We start from the raw sequence: 25546 nt of genomic DNA, 5'->3' as shown, positions 1-25546 counted from the left end.
ACTATATAAATGCCTTTTACACAAAAACACAGTAGTATTCAGAAAAGCAAATAATGTTGCCAATCACGACATGGGGTTTTGATAAAATTACTATAGCTGGCAGTAATGACAAAATAATAGCCAGCTACTATGGTGGAAGTGAGGGGGAAATGAAAATAGGAAACTTCTCTATGGCTTGAGATTTTGATTGTGATGTATTTATATTGATGCTTTTAAAAAGGCCTTAAAAACCAATCAATCATGTATATGAAATGATCAAGGAAAATATACAGCCTCTGCATTCCAGTGTTGCTCACTTTATTGATAAGCAAGGTAATAAATACTTATAGCAGTAAAAAGAATATATTGTCAGTGTTTAAACCTCTAAGTTCATTTTTATCAAAAATCTGCAATATTATATATATTTTTCCCCCAGATATCAGGTCTCCCTCAGAGAGCTATACTGACTATTTTCAAAAGAAAATTTGAAAAAGAAGCTTCTGTTGACAAGCATACACCACCAACATTGATATTACCAAACACATACTGTTACACCTGATAGCAATATCTGTCAAAGCATCTAGAACTGCATGATATACAATGAGGAAACACATTTATAAACACTCTTCAAATGGTAATATAAAAGTAATTCCAATCTGACTTAGAGATTGGACCATATAGAAAAGGACAGTGAATAATCCATTGATTTAATGATCAAAAAGATTCATTATATTGCTTTAGAATACCCGTAATCATTAACAGAATCTATCATTTGGCAAATAAATCTCAGCGTGTACACAACTTTAAGGTTGAAAATAACATGCGACACCAGAAAAATAAATAACAAATCTCTTAAAAGATAAAAATCGATTGCCTTCTAAGAGAAATTGAGCATCTATATTGCCTCTTAGCATAAACAAATTCACTCAACAACAACTGATGAAAAACAACCAATCTCTTCTAAAGAACAAAGGTCCATAAGGCTAGAGATCTTCAGTTTCAGCAGCACAAATCAGAAGAGATGGACTTCTCACTGAAGAGGATGTTGGTCTATCACAGGTATATTTTCATGTAAGAGGCATTGAACCAGAGCAGCTACAACCTACAGCAAAGATCTGTTCCATCCATTTGTAACATGTTGGACTGCCATTGAGAATTAAATATCTTGGATACATCACAAAACTAAGACACAAATTTCAGATCTCACAGTTGATTGTTAAATTTAGCCTCTTAACCATCTGTGTTTTCACAATTGAAGCAGATCTTGTACAGAAACTTCAGCTTCAGAACTCAGAGAAAAAAGTTGTTACCTTCCAAACACAATCTAGTGCTATTGTTAATAACATTAAGGAAAACAATTATTGGTTTCCAAGCTCAAAGAATATAGGTCACAGCACAACTATAGCATCAACAATAAAAACTGTGCAGTGATACAAATCTTGTTAAAGATGCTACAAAGTGAAAAGTGAATACTGCATAAAGACCACAGGTAGCATTTATGGCATGACAAAAAAAATTGATAATGGTAATTGAGAAATAACAAGAACCTTTAGAATAAGCCAGCAGCAAACTTTTAATTGTTAGTTGTTTGTAATGGAAAGTATTAATGAGAACATTAAAATCATTAAAATAGACATTAAGAATAATTGTTGAATATTCAGTTTGAAAATGAGTTCATAAGAGCAACAGTGTTATTGAGTCATCTAAACTATAATAATAGGATAAACTGACAACACACAGAGTGAGTTTTGGACAATCTCTAACTGCTGACTGTCTATAGGTGTTACTCCTTAGAGGTAATTTTTGTCTACTAATTGCTTAAACACAACTGATACAAAAGTTTTTTGACTTACTATATGTTTGCAGTATTTGTATTTAGTGTCACTAGTGTGGTTGTGCGATTAAGATGCTTACTTCCCAACCATGCGGTCTTGGGTTCAATCCCACTGCATGGAACATTGGGTAAGTGCTTTTATTACAGCCCTGAGCCACCAAAGCTTTCTGAGTAGATTCAGTAGATGGAAACTGAAAGAAGACTTTTGCATCTGCATATGTGAATTCTTTTGATACCATGCGGTAATTGTAAATGAGCATCTCTGTCACACAAGCAATGTTGTTGGTTTCCAGTCTCCCATGAGAAATATGTCTGACCACAGGGAAATTTTACCTTACTTGAAAACAGGTGAGGGTTGACAACAGGAATGGCATCAAACTGTAGAAAACCTGTCTTGAAAAATTCTGTCTTATACATGCAAGAATGAAAAAGTGACCATTAAATGATGATGGTCACGTGCAAAATCCTTTACCTGAGGTATTTTTCTCTCAGGCATTGTCGGACTGGCCAATTGGAACTTGCCTGTCGGTGATAGTGATGATTAAAGTTGCTTGGTCTTGCACATAAATCACTGCATGATAACAAGTATGTCACATATCCCATGCAGGATTTATGGAGAATTGTTCCATCATTATTTCTTTCAAAGATAATACTCTGAGTTGCTATTCCTCACTGAGTCATCCTTAAAGTGTAAGCAAAGTTAAGATCTGCTTGGGACTATCAAAGTAACCTTATTGCTTGAAGAAGACTGAGAGATGCCAGCATCAATTGATTAAAATCAACTGCACTACTTAGTGCAGATGGCAAATGTTTACACAAACACACTAACAAATCAATTGATTAACGAAATTTCTTCATATTGTCAAAAATCACAGTAGTACAAGCGTTGCTAATTGTATACAAACACAAAGACACAAGACAAAGCATGTCTTGCCTGTGCCTGCAGACACCTATAAAAACTGTATAAAGGAGAAAAGAGGTTCACATTTCGTAAGCCCACATTGTAACATTTTAACCACTGACCCACTGCAGTTATGTGCCATCATATGTATCTGTCTTTTAATATGTTAACCAGGTTTGTTACTAATGCCCCTCTTTATTTACTAACTTCTTAGATCCCATACAAGAGATGTTAATCAATGCTTTCTCCCTAAAGTTGCACCTCACAAAAAATTAAGCTGTAACACTTGAATAACTATAGAATAAAACCATTTCCCTGTCAAATAGTTACAAAAAGCTAAAGACAGTGCCTGAAGAGGGAGGCAAAAACTTTGCATTTGCAGAATATATTTTAAAAATTAATAAATATATAAATTAATCATATATATTAGTGTTCCAAATGTTTACTTCAGTCCAACTTGTTTTTCATCATAACAGAAAGAAAAACATTATTACAATCCAGCTTAGGGAGACAAACCTAATAAAACTGATGCAAACTAACAAAGGTAAAAGATGAAATTTTTGTAGTCAGACTTTACAAGTTACATCTCTTTTTAAAATCTTAAGGAATTAGTATAATATAATTATTGGTTTCAAATTTTGGCACAAAGCAGCAATTTTGGAGAAGATAACTCAATTATGTTGACCCCAGTACTCAGTTGGTACTTATTTTATCGACCCAGAAAGGCAAAGTCAACCTTGGCAGAATTTGAACTCAGAATGTAAAGGTGAACAAAATGCTACTAAGCATTTCACCCAGCGTGCTCACAATTCTGCCAGCTCACTGCCTTAAAGACACATAATATAATTATTAAAATTCAAATAGATTAATAGTGGTTTGTGTTTGCATCAGTAAGAATCAATAGAGCAAAAGCAAACATTCAGTAAGTAAATTAGTTATCATAAGGAAAGGAAATATTTATTTCCTGCAGATCTTCCTGTTATCATGAAGGACTATTTATGGCAAACTATTTTTTTTAGTTTTCACTTAAATTAGTAGGTATTTCAGTGGGTACACAACCTTCTCAGCTTGCTTATGAAAGAAATACCAATTTGCTGTTTAATTTGTGGTTAAAAAAAAAAAAACAGCTTTCAAAAGATGGTTTTTAAAAGCTTCTCCATTCAACTCAATACAATGTCGAAAAACTGCTAAAAATACTGGCAACATAAAAATTTATACAATTCATTTTATTCTTATTCTTTAATTTATTTACTCTTAGAAAAATTTCTTAATGGAAAAAAAAAGCTGATTTAGGAAACTTAAGAAATAAATCCCAAACAAATTTTCTTCGTGGAATCACTGATCTGCATTTTTAACTAAAATTCTTCTGTATATAGTTTCATTAGCATGCTAAGGCCACACAAATTTAATTACAAGCTGAAATTATAGAATGAGCCAAATTATATAGCTTGCATGAATAGTCAAAACATTAGTAATCAAAAACTGTTTGCTAATGTCATAATATTATATTTATGAAATCAAAAATGTATCTAAATTAAAATAGTATACTACACATGAGTTATCATTTGAAAATCAAACCAATTCACTACCTAACAAATATTGTTTGTAAGCTTGAAAACTAAAATAATGTTAGCTTCCGCTCAAAACACCAATTTAAATTTCCTAGTCACTTTTTAATGCAAACCAGACATTTTCTGGACTTGTAACCATTTTTGGAGTTAATAGCTAAGTTGATATTTAAACAAAACATTCCTTGAAATTTACATTCACATTGATTTAAAAATCAATGTGCTCTGATGTATTAGACTAAAAGTGTATTATGATTATTTTAGTTTTACAGGCAATAAGTTTTACATAAAAATTGAGAACATTTCAATTTAAAACTATGGAATTAGTTCCATTAAAAATTTTTAAAAATATTAACTTTATTTTAAAAAGAAACATATACACATATCTGCATGCATGCACACGGAGAAAAAGTGGATGGCCCTTTTGCAGAGAAACCAGTCAGTAAGTGATAAACAATGTTAGATATTAAAAAAAAAATTCAGTTAAAATATCTCACAAGAATAAATAGAATATAATAAATGGACTACATTTCCTAGAATGATATTTTACAGCCATTCCTCTCACCCAATGAAAATGCAGCTATTTGTAACACCTTTTAAAGTAGATCTATTGAAAAATGTCAAACCATAATTTTTCATTCTTGCTAGTAAGTATATACACTTGTCTAATGATCTGAAACTGCCAACTAGCAATATTTCTTTCACTGTTCAAGTACTAGCACATCAATAACTATACATCTTAAGAAAGTTGATTAATCACCTTCCTAACAAGTTGTTCCACTCATCTAATCTAGCACTCAAACCTAAAAATAATTTCAAAACATTACAAAATATGAGATGATAAATTATAGAAGTCAGCTAAAAATATATTGTTTTAGTTGTATAATTAATTTTCTAAATAATAAACATATATAAATGTCAATTTTACTTTCTCAGTAACTCCAAATAAAAGTAGTAGATTGTTTTTGATTTCTACAAAGCTTTTCGGGGAACTATCAAAAACTGTATTAGAAGCTAGAATACAATAGAATTTGTTGCAAATCTAAATCTTCCTCATAGTTTGATAAACCAGAAGCAAAGAATTCTATAGATCACAAATTTAGAATTGGGAGAACATAAGGGTACAGTTTGTGGTCTATTTAATTTCAACAAAATTCATAAGTTGTCTTCAGAATCATCACCAGATCTATCAGTGACTTATTTGATTAACGGAACTAAACTTTCTAGTTATAACAGAAAATATTACTTGATAGACTTTAACCTTGAAAACTGCTGTATCCTGAGAGGTATATAAACAGGCTCTTATTTTAAACTATTTATTGACAATACCTAGAATATGCTCAAACACTTGTTAGCAAGCACATTACTTGATCAAGCCAAATAAGAACATCCCTGAAAATAGAATTTCAAAATATTGTTTTCAACTCAACCACTTTCATTGCTGCAAAACCTATATCAGATGGAAGAGTATGACTGAGTCACCTCAAACCCTGGAATTGACAGTAGTGCAGCATGTTGAAGTTTGAAGACATTCAAAGATAGAAAATATTAAGAATAGATCCACCAACTAAAAACAAAAGCTGTAAAACTGAAAGTATACTATCTTAAATTATAGCAGATTCTGGCTTAGCTAAAAGTATTACACCATCAAGGGCCTTTCCTTCCTCTCATGTGTTGTACAAATTCGAGGACTTCAGACATATCTACACTTGTTTTTTTTAATCTATAGCTTCATTCCTTCAATATTTACTCACTCTTTCTCATATAATACTACTTTTATCATCTCTTTTAATCTCTTGTTTCATACTCCTAAATCTTTATTACTATCTAGATAAGGAGGATGTTCATCTAACTGAAGCGTGTAGCCTAGCACACAGTATAGCAACAAAATTAAGTTTGATTATATCCTATTACTTCTTAATGTATTCCATTAATATCAAAGTGACTTAGAATTATATAATTCTAAACTTCAAAGCTTTAGTATTCTAGTAACTGGTAAACAGCTGTTAAACAATGATCAATTTGCAAAGTTTAGAATATTAAGTTAAAAGAATTATTTTAAATGTGTAACTTTTCAGTTATTCAAAACTTTTGTTAAAACTCTTCTACAACCTTAAAGGTGGAAGACGTGATGAAATGGTCTTGGTTGCTCAATCAGAGTTCATTTGGAGTGAACAGCAACAAAATTGCAAGTATAAATTTATCCTTTCTATTACAGGCACAAGGCCTGAAATTTGGGGGATGGGGGATAATTGATTACATTGACCCCAGTGCTCACAACTAGTACTTATTTCATCGACCTCAAAAGAATGAAAAGCAAAGTTAATCACAGCAGAATTTGAACTCAGGATGAAACGTCACAAAGCATTTTACCTTACATGCTAACAATTCTATCAACTCACCACCTTATTACAAGTATTAATTTATATAAAACACTTGGTATGGTTTCTTGTTTTAACACATTAAATTTACTAAATAAAAATTTCAAATTTTTGCTGGATAAACTTTATACTTATGCAGAAAGAATAACCAGGCGCAGGAGTGGCTGTGTAGTAAGTAGCTTGCTTACCAACCACATGGTTCCGGGTTCAGTCCCACTGCGTGGCACCTTGGGCAAGTATCTTCTACTATAGCCTCAGGCCGACCAAAGCCTTGTGAGTGAATTTGGTAGACGGAAACTGAAAGAAGCCCGTTGTATATATATGTATATAAGTATGTGTGTTTGTGTGTCTGTGTTTGTCCCCCCATCATCACTTGACAACCGATGCTGGTGTGGTTACGTCCCCGTAACTTAGCCGTTCGGCAAAGAGAGACTGATAGAATAAGTACTAGGTTTCCAAAGAATAAGTCCTGGGGTCGATTTGCTCGACTAAAGGCGGTGCTCCAGCATGGCCGCAGTCAAATGACTGAAACAAGTAAAAGAGTAAAGAGTCAATCTAGCCCACTATATTTATAGTAATTATACTCTAATTTAAAACTATCTAAACAGCAATTAATTTCAAAGAAAAATTTCCAAGAAATTATTTGATAAAATAAAAATATTCAATATTCAAACATACAATTGTTTTATTCACAATTGTTTAAAATGCATAAATGATAAAAGACAGTGCCCCAACATGATCGTAGTCTAATGGCTGAAACAACAAAAAAAAAGTTGATTCCAAAGATTTTTTTAAAATATTTCTGCAGAAGAAAAAAAAGTTCAAATTTATATCTTGCCTAAATATAAAAAAAAATAAATTCTTGAAATAATGAGAAAAATTCAGAAGTATGTCAAATAAAAAAAAAGTAAAAATATTGAACAGTTTACAAAAAAAAAAAGGCATGTTAAAATACTTGTACACACAACATGCTGAAATTTTACTATAAACATATTTGTTTATAGTTTGAAACAGTTCTATAACTACTATAGTTGCAGATATTTTCCGGTTAACTTGCTCATGCAACTACCACCCTGACAGCACAGCTACTACCAAGCATCATCACACTGTCAGCCATTTGTCATTCATTCAATCATTCCTCATCTCATTGGAATGCATTTAGATCTCTCATGATCTATATTGTGAAACTACACCAATCAGACACTGCAATTCCCTTGGAATGCATAAGATTTAAAAATGTGATAAATACAAAATCAATTGACTCTTTTTCAACAAACCAGTAGTTATCAATTAAGAATTTAGAAGCAACTGGAACAAAATCTTCAAAATATGTTTCATATATAAAATATATTCTAAAAATTTCTTCAAAATGAAAGTAGTGATTAAGAGTATATTAGGAAAAAAAAACAACAACTCAGTTGTAGAAATAGCAATATTTTTAATATTATCTAATATAACTACTTAATGTTTAATATAGTTCTTTTTCCTTATTCATATGAAATAAATTACGCTTTAATGGTTTTGAGTATAATCTAATATTATAATCCTTAAATTCCTTTCCAAAGGAAAAAAAAAATGGGTTCTTTTTTTTTTTCTTTTTAGTTCAATAATTTCTGCTTCATTTTCATTCAGGAAGTATTTAAAGAATTTCGTCAAAGCACTAGAAATACTTGCTGATGGGCATGGCAACAATAACTACAGACCTCAGTAAAAGGCAAACAGCACCAAGAAATACAGCAAACAATTCACAGATAATTGGTATTGTTCTTTGCCAAATAATATCCTAAATTACTATAGCTTCCTTTTAAATTATTCAAGACTACCAAGGAAAAAGGGATAAAAGTATCAAATAGGAAAAAAACAGAAACATTTCCTGTGACATAAGTTTGTTTTAAAAAGGAAATTTCACTGTCTGGTGAATTTAATAAGCCAGTGAATTGGCTATTAAGGAAGTACTAGATTATTAAAGTATTTTTCAAACACATCTACACAAAGATGATTTATTCATGACTTAGGAATTTTTTTAAAGTATGTATTACATAAAATATCTAAATAGAGAGAAAGGAAAACAAGACATACAAATGAAAACAGAACTCGTATTCCATTTTCACTCTTATCAGTCCACAATAAGAACTGTACTATTCTAAAAACAATCAATGAGACAACTGAAAAATTCTAACCTCAGTCAGGTCTATTAATTTCTATAGCTGAAAAACTAATGAAGAGCCAATATCAAATGTAATTACAAAATCAAGTTCAATTCCCACAAGGCACATTTTTTTTCATTCATTTTCTTCATCAAATGTCTTAGAAGCAATATTTTTTCTTTTTTTTTTTTCTTTTCAAATTAAGTATCTTAGTGAAGATTATGCTGCAATCCGCTATACTTATATAGAGAACATAATATATAATGAGATAGCTAACTTCTGCAGCTTATATTCATTACAATACTTAGACAAACATTTATAAACATTCGGTGTACAGCTGGTAGCATAAAGTAATCTATTAACTAGAAATATTTGTTGGTTCAATTTTCAACATTAAAAAAATATAATTTCATTGCTTAAATTTCCAAGTGTAAGTTTTATATTCATTTTTATGAGTTGAATGGGTGTGCAATGCAGCATCTCACTATGCAGCATCAGTCTGCTTCATCTGGATCTGCAAGCTACTTTTTCACAAGAGAAAAATTTGAGTGCAGAGAAAGTAGTAATAGCTTGCATTAGAAACAGTTAATTTTTTTTCTTCTTCAAAAGACCCTGCATAAAACATCAGAAAAAACAAACCTCCAGCTATTTTTACAACTATCACTTCTAGCAATATTTTCCTTCGTTTACATTTACCCCTAGGTAACTCCCACCTATACAAACATGAAAATTCCCTTTGTTTAATGATACAGATTTTCAATTAAAACTAGAGACCTTCTAGGGTTATTAAGATGCTGAAAATTATTCAGTTAATCATTGCAGCATGAATGCCAATCACTGTAAGAGTGAAAAGCTAATGTAATATACAGAAATAAGAGAGGAATATTAACAGTAATAATGGGGTAATATTAACTGAATAAAGAAAAAGAGGTAATAGATAGTGTTATAGTGAGATAAATATAATACAGTTCTAAGCTTGTATCAAGATAAGGAAACAATTCTTGGCTGAAAAATATAAAACGTTTACCTAACATTTATTAGCCCCTAAAATTTTATTCATATATTCACGGAATGAAGATTCATAATGAAGCTATGCATATATGAACTGCATGAAAACTGCTCTAGCTATTCACTTGAAGTGACTAAAAGTGGATTAGAAGTATCCCAAGACATTTAAAGTTCAAGAAAGGCCCCCATAGCTATGTTCTCTAGCTCTTTTTTCACTATCCTAGCCCTGGAAAACTCAAGAATGAATACCTGGGAAAGCTTTCATATCAAAATAATACAACACAGTCACGCAAGCAGCCACAAACTAAGTTTTAATCTGGAAAATTGGGCTTGAAGGAAAAAAAAACAAACTAGAAGGATGAATATTACTAGGTAATCACATTCATCTTTTACCACTTCTGGGTTAATAGAAAAGTACCCCTATTTACCAGTGTTGATTCAATCAACTATATAAAATATGGCCTTGTTCATAAGAAATCCTATTTAAAGACCAAAAGTTCATTGATAGCTTACTGGAAGCAGTAGATAAATTCTGCTAGGCAACATAATTATCGGCAATGGTTGAGTTAGTAATAGCATAAAGACTACACTTTCTAGTGGTTGGAAATAGTTTATGAAACTATTGATGGATTCTCTCTCTTCTCTAAAACAAGTTATATGAACTGTATAGCAGGCAAATCTATATAACATCACCAAACAAACGCACACACATACAGGAGAGAACATTTTATCTACTTTCAATAATATCTTAATTTGTTGACAGTAAGCCTGAAACAATTTTGAACCAAGTGGTAATTAAGTTCTATGTAGGTTATTAAATTCTTTGAAAATACAAATAAGAAATTATCCCATTCCCTTAAACAGGTGCAACCCTATTAATGTAACCAATGCTACTGACCATTTACCTCTACATATATATAAAAATAGTATAAGCAATAATTGTACAGAACAAACAAATGCAGTAGATTGAAAACAGTTACAATTTTAAGAAATTTAATGTTTAGCTTATATAAGTCATTTCTATAAAATTAGTATTATCAAATAGAGGAAATAAGAGTTTTTTTTTCTATATAATTAGTATTTTCAAATAGAGGAAATAAGAGGGTTTTTTTCTATAAAATTAGTATTTTTAAATAGAGGAAATAAGAGTTTTTTTTTTTATTTACAGTTACAGAACAAGTACCAAAAAAAATTAACAAATATATAAACATACATACAGATATATGCATGTGTCAATTTTTAAACTAAACAGCAAAGAATTTTATAAACAAACATCAAGAGGGCAGGAATAAACTTCAGTGGTTACACTGCCAAAGGAAATTAATAATCTGCTGTAGATGGAAATAATACAAAGTACAAAAAGTACTATAAAATACTTTTGAGCACATTGCTGTAGTTCATAATGCTGTTCATGACAACTTCTATAGAGAAGCAGTTATTGATGAACTAAACAGTGGGATAAGCCAACAGAGGAACCTCTATGGGAGGTGGGGAGGGACAAACCACATAACCATTCAAAAATAGCAGCCAAATCTCCTTCAAATATAGCTAAAAAAAAAGAGGGGACATAATAGTCCTAGAAACGCAATGCTGATGAAAATGGTCAGAATACCTTCGATCACAGATCTGTGCAGCAAAGATTGAACTGGGCCTAAGGGAATTAACAGAACAAAAGCAGTTGTTCCTTCATATAGTAAGTTTATAAAAGGGTATACTTTTAAATCTTCCCTATAAGCCGTTTCAAGAACAGCATTTCAGACTTCCTGAAATTTGAGAAGCCAAAAGCTGCAAGATAAAAAAAGTAGACATTTTTTTTAATATTAAAAGATTTTGTTAACTTAAAGCAAACTTTCAAGAATTTCAAAGTAGAAATTTGAGATGATTTGGTTACAGAAAAGCAAAATGTTATCTACAAGTTAATTAAAATCTGACTGTAATTTAGTTACAATGAAGACAAGATTCCTGAAACACCATTCAAAAAGGAAAGCCCAGAATGAAAAATATTTGGAAAAATAGGTTTAGCAAATACTATAGGATTGGAAATTTGCAAATGCTTAAGAATAAACATATTTTAGCAGGGTTGATGTCATGATTGATAACTCAAAATTTAATTGGAAGGTGTAAACTAGGAAGTGACCAATAGAAAATTCTGAAGATTGAAACACTATATATTTAAAATTGCTTTATAAAAGACAAAATGTTTACAGAAAAACTTCAGAAAAGGTCACTTAATAAAAAGCAAGCCCACACAAACAGCCTCTATACAGTCACTCACCCTGCTAAAAATAGCACTCAAATTCTCAAACCATGCTGCACATCTTAAGAAAAAAAAAGGATGCATTGAAAAGTGCAGTCCTAAATAGATAGGGAGTGATGGTTGTGATGGAAATGCTTTGATCATTGTTCTGGCAGCTCAGAGTTGACCAGAGACTAAAACAACATCATTCTCTTAAAGTACCTACCAAAATATCCATGGACAGAACTGATGTAATTTCTTGACCTCATGCAACATAGACTTAATTGGCTACCATTAGCCAAAATTGAAATTTAAATAAAAAATTACATTAACAACAACAACAATGATATCCTTTTCCAACTTCAGAGATACACCACTGAATACATTTAAAAATTAATGTAATCACAACTTTGAAATCCTGACAAAATTATAAAATTCTACAATACAAACACCAACAGCATTAAAAACACTTTTATGGAACTAAAAGTTTTTATAATCATTTGCAAAACGTTTCAGACTGCATTCACATCAGACTGGACATATGCTTTTACAATGTGACCAGTCATGACATAAAAACGTACATTCAATATACAGATATCAAAAATGCCAACGTAAACTAATAGGAAACAACTCTACACTAGAGTAGGCTTTCAAATTAAAAACTAGAAATATGAAACACGTTATATGAAAATATATATATACACACACACACACACACACACCTACTGTCTTTATCAACCCTTCCACCAGGTCAAACATTCCAAGTGCAGCACTAACAAACCCATCACTGGAGGAACTTCATTTCATTCAACACCTCCTGGTTTTCAACTAGAAGACAAAAGGATATTGTTATATCATCATTATTCCTTTTATGGATACCAAACTATTCATACTAACACACACAGGCATACCTTACCAAGTCAACTACAACAAGTTTACAGACATCATTGTCTGCTTTCATAACCACTTAGAAGAGAATCCCCCAACTTTTCTCAAACCACCCACCAATTATTGCTACAACACAACACATATATTAACAAAAGCAAAATGCTTTTACAAACTTCAAAAAGGAATACAGGAAGGAGTTTTACAAAGAAACAGAAAGAAGGTTTTTCAGAATTCAACAATACAGTCACAAACATATACATTACAATACATACATTCAACAAAATTACAGATGCATCCAAAAAACATATCCAACAAGGTAACATTAAAAATATAGCCTGAATTACACACCAGAAATATCAAACCACAATAAACCAGATGACCTCAAAAAATACACCAAAACAACTACTGAGATAAAATTTGGCATTAAATAACTAAGGAAATTAAAAAACAAAAAAAAAACATTTGATTTTGATATAAGCCCCAAAACTAACAGTAAAACCCTACACAGAGTAATTAGTTGCATCAACAACAGTCACAGAATACACCAGGTCACATTAACAACCTCAAATTGTATATCCACACTTCCCTATCAAGCATACACCCTTAGTTCTCAAAAATCAGTCACAAAAAAAATGTACCTTCCACTTAGACCACCATTTTGACTCCTTTTACCATCAGACATTCAAATGCAAAAAAGAAATCTGAAAATTTAAAAGTCTCAGGTCCAGACAAAACCACATACACATACCTAAAATGCCTAACGTTTGAAGTAATCACTGCACTTAACAACATCTACAAGTACTTATACTAACATTGTCAAATTCCCAGGCTCTGGAAGCTGGACAAAAATATAACAATTCTAAAGCCTAACAAAAAATTCAAGCGAAGCGATATCATACAAACCCATCACTCTTGTAAGCACACCCACCCATACAACTCGCTCTCAAAATCAGATTCAGACCGATACAAAAACCACCACACTACTCAAATCTAACACAAATAATATGCAATGGTTCAGTTAATAAAATAAAAATCCACACTAAACTGTCAGTCACAGTAGCAAAACTTTCAACTATTCAACATCTTAAAAAACAAAACACTAGCAAACAAACCATCTGTTAGGCCACTAAGTGGTCTATAATGGGGCACAAAAGCATTTTCAAACATCCTGTTACCAGCTTTTCTACCTCAGCCTACACAATCTTTCCACACCTTCACAAAATATGCAAACAGCCTCTCACAATTACAAACATCCCCTCACAATCTCCAGACACTGCTGCACAACTACTCCAAACCAACTTATATGACCCAGAAACCTGGCTCCATAGTGACACCTACCAAATACGATGCCTTCCTTCTTACCAATAACAACCAAATACAACCAATTATTATATTCAACAACATTCTATACACACACACACACAGAAAACAAAATTACAAGGAATTACAGACAATACCCACAATGTACTAAATACTTCATAGACTAGACCTATCCTACCTGGACCCCAATAATTCCAAAACAAATACAAAGAACACAAAAGCATATATTTAAGTAATGGGTACTCAGATCACTAAGCAGAAAATTCTCAAGTCTCTAGAATGAGAAGAGCACAGTCTGTTGCTGTAGCGAGCTTCAACCCCAATAGCCCCTATCACAACATGAAACATCTCTTCCAAACACTGACACAAATGCCCCAGAACACTCCAACAATATTTTTTTTAAATGTTCTCTCTTCCACTCAACCTAAATAACCATAAAGAACATACACAGAAATATGTGCAACACCAATAACCTCAACCATCCCAAACACTGAGCTGGAATGCCCACTATCAACAATACTCACAAAACAGCAACTATCATGCTCTTATAAACTCCAGTTGGATCACTTCTGCTGCCATCCTCCATCTTAGAATCTCATGAGTGCAGAAATAAACTAGACAGTGAAGAGAGCAGAATATGCCCAAATTGTCACACTACATTCCCTATGATTTATCCACAATATGTCACACTGGTGAACCTTCATAGCCATTCAATGTTTAAAAAATCCTATCATATTTTTATAATCAAATATTATTAGGAATTGTATAAAAAAAAAAAATTATGGAAGTATAACCAATTTATTGCACATAAATTTTAACAGCAAAATCTAATATGAACCTCCAAGGGTCATACAGACCTTGGTTGAGAGCCACTAAGATGGAGATATTTGGAAGATGGATCTGTGGGTCATGCTTTGTCACTCAATTACTTATATGCCATAAAACTACTGGATAAGGGGCTGCACAATAATTCAGCTTATAGCATTGTTATGCCTAACACGCATCATTCATAATTATCACCTGTTTGAAGTTTTGCAGAAGCTACTTTAACATGCAGTAGCAGACACACTGAACATCTATTCAGTTCAGTGTGCAATGTATCATAGTTCTAAATTTATATTACACATCTGTTAAGTCATCTAAGCCCTTTCCTTTCAAGGTCTTCTTTTCCTTTGCATGACACTTAACATACACGTCATATCACATTTTTCTGCACGGAGCAATAAGTGTTTTCTCAACTGTCAAAAAATGACTAGTTATCTAACTGCTCAAATTCTTAACATCCATCCCTTGCAAATGTTTCAATCACTGTTGCAGTGGCTAAGTGAATCAGATCATCCACTGCAGCTGTCCTTGTGCATTTGTTTTGTCTCTTTGAAAAGAGATAGCTATGCCTGATGCATTTATTACATTTCCTTTGATTTATTTAAATAAGCAAATCCACAGTCAGAAAAAAGGTGCTAACGAACTGAAGTGAAAATGAACACATGTCTAGGTATCAGTCTAACTTAATTACAATCTCTTCAACAAAGCAGCTTCTACATAGTTGTCAATCCACTGGAAATGGCTAAATTTCTCAAATCACACTGACACCTTAAGAAAAATTACTCTTTGGATAATGTAGTCCTAAATGGAAGAAAGGATGGTTACATCTGCAATATTCTCTTCCAATCCATGAGTTTTACAGATTAGCAAGCAAGTAATTTTAATTTTTTTCCGATGCAATATACAGGTTTATCAATTTAACCATTTTGATGGCAAGTGCTCTTCATACCATAATTATGGAAATATATACTTAAGGCTGAATTATTAAGATTCAGCTGTTTGGTCATTTTAAAACTTCATAATTGATCAGCAACAAGCAAATTTATCAACATATGTAAAGCTGATATAAAGAGTCATATAATTCCAACTCAGCCACCATTAAGCAGGCTTATGATCAAAGAAAATCTAGATGTGACTGCCCCATTTTTTAAATATTCTTTATTAAACAGTGTAACTTAGACTACATTATCCAGTGTGGGCTCCTATAGTGTGTGAACTGAAAGAGCTCTCTCTCTCTCTTTGCTTTTCTAACAGCTTTAGTGACCACAAAGAGGTCCCATCATTGGGTACAACACTACAGGGCAAGGTAGCAAACTTCGAAGTAGTAAATCTTCAAACAATTCCCTATTCTGTTGTACTTACTTCCCAAATTGCTAGAGAGAGCGGGGAACATGGACATCACAATATCTCATTTTCCTTTTTAAAGAATACAAGACTTTTGTGCTTTGTTGAAAAGGAATTTTAATGAGATCCTTACTTTAGATATTGTTTTATTACATTTTATGGAATAAAAGGAAAAGATTGGAGAAAATCAGACATGAATATTCCACAAACATCAAATCAAATATATAACGTACTTTATAAGCCAGTGTTCACTCAGAAAAAAAACTTTAATACAAGTTTGAATTTATGAAAATGAACACACAGAAAGAAATGCTATATTTTCTTTATTAATTAAACTGTGCAAGGCAAATCAAATGATGGTTAAAAAAAAAAAGAAGAAATCAAAAAATAAAACAACTACACACTCCAAGTGTGGCTGTGTACTTAAGAAGCTTGCTTCTGAACCATGTGGTCTTGTGTTCGGTTTTATTGCATGGCACCTGGGGGCAAGTGTCTTCTACTATTGCCGCAGGCCGACCAAAGCTTTGTGAACTGATTTGAATAGACAGAAACTGAAAGAAGCCCGTCATGTGTGTGTGATGTTTGTACCTCACCACCGTTTGATAACCGGTGTTGGTTTGTTTACATTCCTGTAACAGCGGTTCGACAAAAGAAGCCGACAGAACAGAACCAGGCTTAAATAAGTACTGGGGTCAATTTGTTCGACTGGACCCCTTCACAGCGGTACCCCAGCATGGCCGCACTCCAACGATTGACACAATAAAAGAAAAAAGATAAAATAAAGCTATGAATTATTTAGATAGGAAGTTTAGAAAAAGCCTCGATAAATTCTAGCCAACTTCGGTCACTTGGATTAGCGATAAATAGTAGAGAAACAGCACAGTGTTGTTTAACAAAATGTTCAAAGTTCAAAATTCTGCTGGTTTCAATTTTGCATCTCTGTGAGGGGAGAATGTCGAAATATATTTGATAAATTTCCCTTCCAGGATTTGTCTTCTGTTTAAAGGGAAAATGAAGAATTCTAGCAAGGTTTTTCTTACAACTTTTTAATGCCTCAATATTAAACCATAGTCAACTACTGCATTACTTTTTAAAACGGGTTCTTCTCTCTCCAGCATCCATCTTCAGGCTTGCCTGCAAATTGTCTAAGGTGACAACATTTTATAAAAAGGTTATCTAATAGTTTTAGGAAATAGCATAAACCACATAAACATTCTTTGTGTCAGTTCTACTGAAACCTTTAAAATTTTGCCCCTTAACGATTTAAAATATCTCAAGACTTGAATAAACATGTTACTTCTCGCAACCACAACGCAAAATTTTAGGACACTAAGCTTTTATGATAAGTTTAGTCTAATTATTATTATTATTATAAACACACACACCCGTATTTGTGGAAGTGGTGAATCATTTAACAGATATGAGAACGTTGACAAAGAAACACAGTTCAGTAGAAAAGAAGGACAGTTCAAAAGATCACTTGTAATGAACAATGGTTAAATTTCAAAACTAAAAAAAAATACCAAAAGTATACTAAAAAAAATTTCAATTTTCAGAAACTATCTGTCAGATCGATTTCATTCAAGAAAGCACAGTTTTCACACTATTTAATACAAGAAATTTCGAAAAGCAACTTTCCTGCTGTTACTCATTTGACCGGACATATATACGTAATCCAACCAATTCGTAGAACTGGGTGAGGCAAATTATATTATACAAATCAGACATCACATCATATCCTGTGTGGATCCAGACATGCAGTCATTAATATCTATAACTTAACAACAATATTAGCGAAAAATGTGATAACCGCAATGTTTCGAATCGTAATTTATCCGAATAATTCTCCCAACCCTTCTACCATACAACACTACTTGAGTTAACAATTCTATCAGCAAAATCACTATACATAGACTACTGTAATGGTTATATAGTATTTGTGTCATAAGTTCAAATTTCATGAAAATTAATAATGTGCCACTTCTTTCCTTACACAACAAATCCTACAGAAACAAAAGCAAGAGACAATGGAGATAAATAAGAGCCTACTTTATTTCTGTCTTTCATTCATTGCGAAAAAAAAGATGTTAATTGAACGATAACAAAAAGATTCGATTGCCAAATACGATATATTCATGAGAAATAATTAAAAGGAGTCGAGAGGAAAGCTATGTTTAGAGAAATGAGGAACCGAAATATCTTTTAAATAAAAGCTGGCTGTACGAACGAAATTTCCTATTTTAAAATAAAATTAAAAGAATATTTAAAATTAACATTTGTACATTTTACTGTTTACGATATACTTTTCTGGTACTTTAGTACAGATAAGATGCTTGCAGAGAGAGAGAGAGAGAGAGAAAGGGGGGGGGAGGAGAGAGAGAGAGAAAAGACAGTAAAATCAAGTAAAGTGATCTTTTCGGTAAGAATCCGATAGGATTATGTCTAATTCGAAGCCCGAAATGAGTGTTAGAATGAAATATATACACGGGAAAATAGTATAAAAGGTGAAATCTAAAAGTAGAACATCATCCAGTTGATGCTGCAGTCACAGATGGCTGACTACTGCTTTTAGCGACCCACTCTATCTGATGCCTGGCTGTCTGAAATATCAGAAAACACAGGTGTCGGCTTGCAAAACAAAAGCAAAAGAAAAACAGAAGTGTAGTGGGGAGAAGAAAAGAATCCCTAATTAACTCACGTGCCACAACGGCAACAGTTATGAATGATAAAAAAGGGAGCAAGTGGAAGAAAACCTTGGATTAGTCTAACAAAAATACAGAAAAAAAACATGAATAGAGGATAAAAAAAACTATGAAAATATAATATAGAACATACCACCAATAAGGAGAAAAATTTTTTTTCCTCCACTAAAAAAAAAAATTTACTGCATATAACAGAAAATGTGTAAACCAATGTTCAGTCTTAGAGCCCTTAGAATTATTTTAAATGGAAAAAAAAAAAAAATTTGAGAAGACACGATAAATCAAACATTGTTAGATTTGTCAAAGAATGGTAAGAAGAAAAAAATAAACATTTAAAGAGGAATATGTAAGCCAACCAACCACCTGGAGTATGTATCTCTGGTGCAGCAGTGACTACCATCAACTTCAAAATTGTTACCGAAATCAATCTCAGCAAAAAGAACCTTATTTGAAGAATAAATCATTATTCAAACTTTACATAAAACTTTCCACAAACAACGAAAGCACGAAAAATATTTACACACACACACACACTCACATTTCTTTTTCTTCAAGCGACGAAATGAAAAACGAATTTTATTATTATTTTTTTTCAACCTCTTTCATATATTGTGAAGTGTTTCTTAACAAAAAGTGCCCAGTACAGTGGTCGGTGAGTGGAGAATAAATACGGTATGTCCGAGGCCTACCACAATTACCTGTGTAAATGGGAACAAGAAAAAAACAAAAAAAAAAAACAGGAGACAAAAAAAAGGCGGGTGCTATTGTTTCCTTTCAAGTATTTAAACTCATGCAAAGCATAATAATGTTGATAATAATAATAATAAAACAGCTGTGCAATGTTTCCTCTGCATTAAGGCTTCTTTCGATTAATAAAAGGTAAAATATTCAGTGATGCCTAAGAAGACACTAGATATGAGTAGCGAACATCTCACACACACACACACACACACACACACACACAAATATATATCACGCGTACACACAAGCGCCTACATATTCTCATACACACGTACAAGCATGTATATACTCTCACACACACATACAGACAGACACCTACATGTCTCACACTCAAGCACCTACACACATTTATAAACATACACACAGACATATACATACATATGCCTCTATAGATATACACTCAAGTATACATGCCTATATAAATACAATTAAGTATACATCATACATTACAGATGTACTACTAAAGAAAAAGCCCACACTAATTGGTGTTAAAGATGTATAACAAACACACACATACAAGTTTGCACACGTATACTTGCACAGTCAAGCGCATACAGACATTGCGTCTGCTTGTATCTATGCATACATGCACACAGATGAACACGTAGGCACACGATCAGAAGTACATAGAAAGACACACACACACACACACACACACACCGAGAAGAAAAACACGTAGACGCAAGCGCTTGCAGACGCGCAGACGCAGGAGGAGCAAGCACGTAACACACTCAGGAGCACGCAAACACAACACAAACGCAGGCAAAAACAGCTATGTGTAGACACGCACACGCAGAAATGCACGCACACATAGAGAGAGAGAGAGAGAGAGAGAGAAAGATAAACACCTACATACATACAAACGCAAGCACCTACATACACACACAGAAACACAAGCACCTACATACATACACACACACACATAGAAAAACAAGCACATATATATACACACATAGAAAACAGTCACCTATATATATATATATATATACACACACATAGAAAAACAAGCTCCTATATATATATATATATATATATATACACACACACAGAGAAACACAAGCTCCTATATATATATATATATATATATATATACACACACACACAGAGAAACACAAGCATCTATATACATACACACACAGAAACACAAGCACCTAGATATATACACAAGCACCTAGATATATACACAAGCACCTAGATAGATACACATAGAAACACAAGCACCTAGAGAGATACACATAGAAACACAAGCACCTACATACATACATACACACAGAAACACAAGCACCTATATAGAGGCATACACAGAGAAACACAAGCATAGAAACAAGTATCCACATCTATATACACATGGAAACAGGCAAAGAAACATTAGCACCTACATACTGTCACACACATACACACAAGCACCTACATACTTACACACACTCTCATACACATAAGCACCTACATACTCTCACATGCACACATACAGACACCTACATACTCTCACATGCACACATACAGACACCTACATACTCTCACACGCATACACACAAGCGCCTACATACTTATACACACAAGCACCTACATACTGTCACATATACACACGAGCACCTACATACTTTCACACACACATAAAGCACCTACATAATCTCACACACACGTACAAGCACGTATATAATCTCATACACACAGGCACATATATGCCGTCTCACATAGAAACACAAACACCTACACGCATACTTACAAAGAAATAAGCACTTACATACATGTAGGAACACATGCACACACAAACACACATGCATGCATACAAACACATATACATACATAGAGAAACACACGCATATACACACAAACATCGAATAATAGAAATGTCATGTTACATTTGCTTTCGATTTGAATGAAGGCAGCCCGACAGCTTTGACAAGCTTATACAAGAAACGCAACATAAAAGTCTTCCTCTTAGATTTTCATCGGAAAATAATACTTCCTATAATTAAATTTCAGCATCTTCAGAGAAAATTCCTTCTCTCTCCACTGCAAATTATCTGTTCGTCCCCATAATTCCGATTACATTTGACAACACGCCATAGCAGACGAGTGTGTATGACAATGTTTGTAAAACATGTATGTATGTGTGTATATATATATATATATATATATATATATATATACACACACTCAAACACATCTATAAGTCTAGCATATATATATATATACACACGCGCATAATATATACATATCTATCAATATACTTATATAACATGCATATCTATGATATATAAAAATCAAATTTCTGATCTATATACACGCGCGCGCACTAAGATATGCATATATATAAACCAATCTACACATCTAGCATTCACACACACACACACATATATACACTGTATGTGTATATATATATATATATATATATACACACATACTTGTGAAGCCAAACACAATGAGAATAATAATAATAATAAATGTTAGACCGCTGTAGATTCGCGTTGTTTATTGATTAGAATTAAGCTAAATGTGATAAAGAATAAAAATATTTTTCTCCGAGAAAGACAACTGGCAGAATAATAATAATAATAATAATAATAATAAAATAAAAAAGAGGGAAGAAAAGGGGAAAACTGCAAAGCGAAGAATCCACGCTGTGGCTCCAACCAAACCACATGACACCATTACTACAACAGTAACTAATACGATAGTGAAATACGACAACCAAGGGGAAAAACAAAGAAAAATTTCAAGAAAGAACAATATATATATATGTGTATATTTCTATACATTTACCTGCAATGTTTCAGCACTTCATTTGTTGTTTTCTTATACAGTGTACAGAATCCAGAATTTCATTAAGCTGTCGAAGAAAAATTTATAACTCAATACGATGAGAGAATCACTTTAGTACTTGACTGCTTGCTTTAGATTCACGTCTTTCTACTTCTTCCTCTTCCTTCCTCTCTTCACCTCCTCTTCCTATCACTACCGCTGATGAACTCTAACCTCAGCTCTTATTCCAAACTCGCAAGAATCCAGTTCCAGTTAAACCGTTATTCTGTCTGCGCATGCGTTGTTAGCGATGCTCGTGTTGTTTTTCGCGGCCAGTGGTGGCGTCGCTGAGGATTCGAACGCTCGTCTCTGGAATTATGATTACGTGGTGAAGTGGTGAAGCTGTTGAGGCTGGGGATGTTGGAAGATAGGTAAAGTGACACGCTGAAAGTAATAAAGCAGAAATATGATTTCTATCGTATCGTAAACAATCTTTTTAAGAAGTTGTTTTACACGTACTGATAACCTCTGACAGCTGAATAAACTTCGTAGAAATATGAAATAAAAGATAATCTGCTTATCATTTCTCCTCCGGTAAACATGATACACTAAATAATCAGCAGGTAGAGATGATGATTGGGGAAGCAATTATTATTGTTATTGTTTAATTTGAGAAGGTAGTGCAGTGCCTATAGCCTTTTCAGTTCCCCTTGATTAAGAGATGGAATTAACTGCTTGGTGCGTCTTCAACAAGTTCGTGGTTAAAGAGGAAAGAGGGGGAGGATTTCTAAGAAGGAAAAGATTTTAGCAAGTTGTCTGAGTTGAAAACTCAGAACCCCGTCGAGGTGCTGAGTTTTGTAGACCCAAGAGAGCCTTGTCTGTGACCTGTAATTAAAAAGGCACAGACAATATCCTGTGGTTTGTAGAATTTGGTAGAGAGTATCTACCTTGAAGTCCAACACAAATATAACAAACAGCTTATCATTTCTGGGCTTCACACATCAATATTTAAGGAAAGAAAAATGGTTTTCCTACTGTGACCATTCTATTTTTCCCCCGTCGTAGGGCATTCAGGTCTACGTTATCCAATGTGAACTTTCTTGGCGATAGTTGGTTCGCACTTGCTGACAGCCATCTTCGTCCCAATAGCGGTAAGCAGGGATATGAGCCGGGGTGGAGTGGGGGGAGGGAGCTAGAACGCCGGAGTTTTCTACTGTCATAGGCTCGACCAATAAATCTGTTAGAGAACGACAGACACTTTAACAGCTTGCCTTTCTCAGCAGCAGAGCCTGATCTAGTAGTTGAACACACCAAGTTACCACAAGCAAGTGAAATCCCAGATAAGGGGCCCACTATCAGAAGTGGTCTAGCGCATCCCCCCCCTCTCACATCCACTATGATCTGCTGGGACCATGAGGCAGTCCGACAAGCCTTTTTAGATATTTCTTCGTTGGGTGTGGTATGATAGAAATTCGAACGCTATTTCGAATGACTATACAGAGAAATTATCATTAATTCTTTAATTAACGCAGAATTGATGATAATTCTTTATTTCAGAAACTCAGATGAAAAACCTGATGGAAATTAATAGCTTAAAACCTAACATTTAGGATCTTTGGCATAGGTTTCTACGAAGTATTTATCTTTATAATAGGTCTACTGGGTAGATAATCTGAGCCCAATGTACGTAATGATTCTTTCAATCATCTCATCTAGTGTTGTTCCATATCTTGATTTTGCTCTGCATGAATTCGTGACACTTCTTTTTCTTCTACAGCTATGCCTGGTTTATCTGCCTCCTCACAGATAACGGCTTTACGATTTTCCCCTAACGTTACTTTCAGCGGACAGCTGGCCTTACATTTAAATTCCATGTTACACGAGGTCTTCTAAGATTCATGTTTTAAATCAGCAACTGTTCAATACTAACGTTCTCCGGAAAAAATAGAGCTTGTGCTTTGGACGACCCACCATATGGGGATGGTGGGGGTCAGTGTTTTCATTTATTTATTTGATATCCTGTCACTGCCATTATATTGTGAACGAACAAACATGGCTGTACAATAGGTATTGTTATTTTAATTGCTTAACTAGGAGGAAGAGTAATATCAATGACTCATTTCAAAACTTCCATAACAAATGGAGGAAAGGAGGGAGGCTTGAATACACGCATCACAGTGGACCCCACTAAAAGCACTCAGGCATCAGATCTGACTCATAAGAGCATTTAGCGGGGTCCAGTCTGATGCGTGTATTCAGGGATGCCTTCCCCCATCAGTTAGAGAAATTTTTTAATGAGTCAGTCATGGGTACATGCCTTTCGTCTTCTCAGCCATTAAAAATATTACTCATCAATTTCATTGTGTAACTGTTACTTACCGCGGTACCTATTTACAGTTATGTAGAGCCGAGTTCAAAAAATATTACGGAAGAAATAACCATACAGAGATTTCATTTTCGTCTACATTACACTATGATGTACCGTATTTTAACGTGCACAAGGAACCCCCTAATTTGGGGACTTAAAATTTAGAAAAAAAAAAAAAGATTTTGTAAGGGATTATAATATTACCCATGTATAAGAAACTCCCGTATTTTTTAAACCTAATTTTTGACAAAAAACGGTTCCTTATAGACGTTAAAATACGGTAATTAGTAACACAATTGAACGGAATGTGAAAGATATAGGGTGGGTTCCATCCATGTTGGAGAACCTGTTTTACTTTATCGACACAACGAACACGTCCCTACGAAGTTTCTTGACCTATTAGAAATAGCAACCAACTCTTCCTTGGCGAAGGTAAAGAATATGCACACCCGGTGTTTAGGGTTGGGGGTTTTTGTGACGTCGAAAACGGGGAAGAGCACACTGGATAAATGGGTTGATATGCAGCTTACTGTTGTAAAAAAGAGTGAAAGTAAATTGA

At 33.4% G+C, this 25546-nt stretch overlaps 1 protein-coding gene across 4 annotated transcripts in view; it reads right to left on the bottom strand.

Moving 5' to 3' along the window:
• Positions 1 to 23388, bottom strand: part of LOC106873750 (sodium- and chloride-dependent GABA transporter 1) — a 227901-nt gene extending 204513 nt beyond the window's left edge. Inside the window, exon 1 of one of the 4 annotated variants that reach the window (XM_089365878.1) lies at positions 22641 to 23388. The gene's annotated coding sequence lies outside the window, so the exon portion shown is untranslated. The remainder of the gene's footprint in view (positions 1 to 22640) is intronic. The other 3 variants (XM_089365880.1, XM_014921248.3, XM_089365879.1) reach the window with 3 other exon arrangements.
• Between the last annotated feature and the right edge of the window lie 2158 nt (positions 23389 to 25546).

The sequence above is a fragment of the Octopus bimaculoides genome, chromosome 18 (genome assembly GCF_046866305.1).
Source record: "Octopus bimaculoides isolate indiv1 chromosome 18, ASM4686630v1, whole genome shotgun sequence".
Lineage (NCBI taxonomy): Eukaryota > Metazoa > Mollusca > Cephalopoda > Octopoda > Octopodidae > Octopus > Octopus bimaculoides.
The sequence above is the reverse complement of the archived record's forward strand: the minus strand, read 5'-3'. Positions and strand labels throughout refer to the sequence as shown.